Consider the following 3779-nt stretch of genomic DNA (forward strand, 5'->3'; position numbering starts at 1 on the left):
CTGCGGATCTCACGCAGCGCTGAGTAGACGACGGCACGCGGGCGTTACGCGGGTAAAAGGTAATCGCTGAATGACGATCGGTCGCGCGCAGGCATTACCCGAGTGCAAGTGCAAGTGCAATTACAAAAGCGCGCGCACGGGCGGCTGTAATTAAACGCGAGCGCGGGCGGGCTTCGAAGCTTCTCCCGCGTCTCGAGACCCTTGAAGGCGATTTTTGATAGGTATTATACGCGAGGCGACTGATGCGCGGCGGCTGGCGCGGTCGGCTGAACGCACGCGCGCAATTTTAATAGAGAGCCCCGCTCGATTTAATGGCGACGTGCGATCATTAGCCGAAGGTCGCACGCTGGGTCGCGCGGCCGCATGCTGCGCTCTCTCTTCTGAAATAGAATTTTAATGGATTTAAGGCGAGTTGATTCCGAGCTTTTAGGGGGAAAACGTACGGTCCACGATGCGGCACGGCGTCGTGTCGGGCGCGTGTTCGTTCGCATATTTCGCGAGGCTTGGCGAGTTCTCGGCGAATTAGAAACGGAACCAGATTTCGTTTTGACGATATACCGTCGTTCCTCTCCGATCACGATAAATATTATTTGCATGAAGCAAAAATAATTTACCTTGAGCGTGCGCGTGTGTGCGTGCGAGCGCGTGCTTGCGTGTGCGTGTGTGTATGTGTGCGCGCGTATGCATGGTTATGAATGCAATCGATATTTTGGCAAAGGTCAGGTCGTTAGGACGCGCGAAACACGACACAGAACGCGGCGAAGCACGCTAGCTTATTCACAGCGTCAACAAGTTGCTCAATACCACACATACAAACAAACACACACACACACACACACACACACACACACACACACACACACACACACACACACACACGCGCGCGCACATACACACACACATACACACACACACACGCGCGCGCGCACTCACACACACACATGCACACACATACAAACAAACACACACACACACACACACACATACAAACAAACACACACACACACACCACAACATCAACACACACAGCACACATGCACGGAAATCACATTTGATGCGATTTTATAGAGTGATATCAAGAATATACGAAAGAATCGGGTTGTCGAAGCGTATCCTAACAACTCACCGTGATGTTGCGGACAGAGCATCCGAATTCATATCCGAGATAGAGCAATGCATAGCTAGAAAGGGGGGGAGTAAAGGACACATAAATTGCCTTATAGTTCACTCTACGATCTTACGTATCAACTGCCATTACAATAGTCGGTAACAGTCGATCCCGATATGTATGGACTAGATGACAACTCGTTATCTAATCCGATCTACCCGTGAACCGAGCGGCATTGGAGAGATCTGGCTTTTTCTTTACCTAACGCTTCATGCTTTACTGCTACGATCTTGTACGTACATTCGTAATTGACCTGGCAGCGGAATATTAAGGATGGCGGTGTAATTATTTACCTGAAAGCTACATGGGCAGTCAACAACAATATGTGATTATATATATAGATATATAATATAATATATATATATATATATTATATACACATTTATTTATATATATGTGCATGTAACGTGATAGCAAGCCCAAGTTCAATCCCAAAAAAGAGATCTAAGGTAAACCTATCTGGGAAGGTGATTTGAGCGCAGAGACGGCACGGTACGGTTAGCAACGGTACGATGAAACAACGGATATTGTAAGCACATTATATTAAACGAACTACTCCCTATCAACGCTTATCGGAACTCCTTCTTAACGCCTTCACGAAATCGAATTAAAATCGAACTAGTCGTTTTTCTATATAATATGGAAGCGAAAAGTTTTGATCACATAATAATATTATAATAATCCACCTAGCCGCTTTTACATTATATAATTTGCGTTCTCGTCTGCGTTTAATTTACCTGGGATATGTCTATCCCGATAAATCTTCATCAGGTCTTATACGCCGTACTACTATTCCACGCTAGCTATATATATATATATATATAGTAATTCCGTCTAAATTCACTTGACTTACTTTGGTGGCTGATGTGTACCGACACGCGCCCGTCATCACCGTAACTAGCTCATATAGGGACGGTAATTCGCTAGCTCCGTGTTAATGCAATTACAGGCTCGCGCAGCATGTTGATACTCCCAGCAGCCTAACGTAGGTTTGATGTAGTAGGAACGGGGACGCACTAAAATTTCCTGGCAAATCACTGAACGTAAATACTCGGTCGACTGAAAAAATTAGCAGATAGACAGCAGTATTTAGTCAGACAACAGTCCAGGCGAGAAAGGGGTGAGGTGCGTTATATCACACAGCCAGAGAAAACCTAGTGACCGCCACTGTTTAATCAGGACCTCATGCAATATTTATAGCAATCAGTAACATAAGACCGCACACTGCCGAGTATTCCAGAAGAGTGGAATTTAGCTCTGTGACCGACATTGCGATGTGTTCACCATCGTTTTGATGCACGGCCAGGCGCGTGGTGAACAGAGAGATATTCTTGTGAATTTATTTTGAGACTAAAATAAAATAATTATGTCATCACAATATTATTTGGTTTATGTTATCACGATATTATTTGGTTCTAAGGCTTGGCAACGAGTACAGAATTTCACTGCATGTCCGAAATTAAATATGAACGAGTCGAGGTTTCGTACGTAAACCACAGAGAACATGTATACTATAGCAACGTTTAAAAAAATCATAACTGTACTGTTCGATTTATTAGTTATAAGGTGTCGTCTTTTCTTATACTGTAGCATCAGGGGCTTGCATCTGAAAACTGTGTCCATACGTGCGCTGTACATCGCTCTTTAAATTAACAAAACCTTGTTACGTTAAATACTTAACCCTATTAAATTACTCAAACCATTGGGCTAATCTAGGTGAGCATCTTCCCCTTAAAGAGTTCTAGTCACATTGCACAATTAATTAACTAGAATATTCTGGGTTGATTCATACTATAGCCTAGGGAAGCAGTGCGTTAATAGTTTAAAACACATCACTTCAGTTGTGACATAAAGTTACCAACAGTAAGAGCGTAAAGTAAACCGTACTTTTTGATTAGTACAGTACCTTTCGTCAGCCGACGAGCTGTTCATGCATATAACCTAGAGCTAATAATACCTAATAAGGTATTATTAGCTCTTGATGTATAGCTCTTAAGAAAACGCTATCCGCGGGGTGTCTCGGATAGCGTAGGCGTAATTCGACGTTTGTTACGGTAAGCTGCGGCCTCGCTACACATCACTGCTGAACGGCGTCTCTGTGACATTTACAGCTGAACAGCGACGACGACGCGGAACCATGACTCTGCCTCTAGGAGAGACGAGGCTAAGCAAGATATACGACTACTTCAAGCAGTACAGAGAGTCGCGCAAGTTGATACTAGTGATTGTCTTCGTTGCAATACTGCTCGACAACATGTTGCTAACAACAGTCGGTAAGTCTAGCATCTTCTGGGACTATTAGCGCGCGCCTGTAAAGTCGTAATAGAGGCACTTACGTACACGGACTACGTCATGCGCGAGAACGCGAGCGCTCACTCACTCGCTCATTCGAAATATTGCTGGCGCCGAGTGTTCGGGTGTCTGGTACGCGGTTTGTGTGAGTGAGTGAGTGAGTGAGTGAGTGAGTGTGTCTGTGTGTGTGTGTGTGTGTGTGTGTGTGTGTGTGCGCGTGTGCGTGTGTGTGTGTGCGTGCGCGTGTGCGTGTGTGAGTATGTGTGTGTGTGTGTGTGTGTGTGTGTGTGTGTGTGTGTGTGTGTGTGTGTGTGTGTGT

The sequence above is a fragment of the Priapulus caudatus genome, unplaced genomic scaffold (genome assembly GCF_000485595.1).
Source record: "Priapulus caudatus unplaced genomic scaffold, Priapulus_caudatus-5.0.1 Scaffold454, whole genome shotgun sequence".
NCBI classification, from domain to species: Eukaryota; Metazoa; Priapulida; class Priapulimorpha; order Priapulimorphida; family Priapulidae; genus Priapulus; species Priapulus caudatus.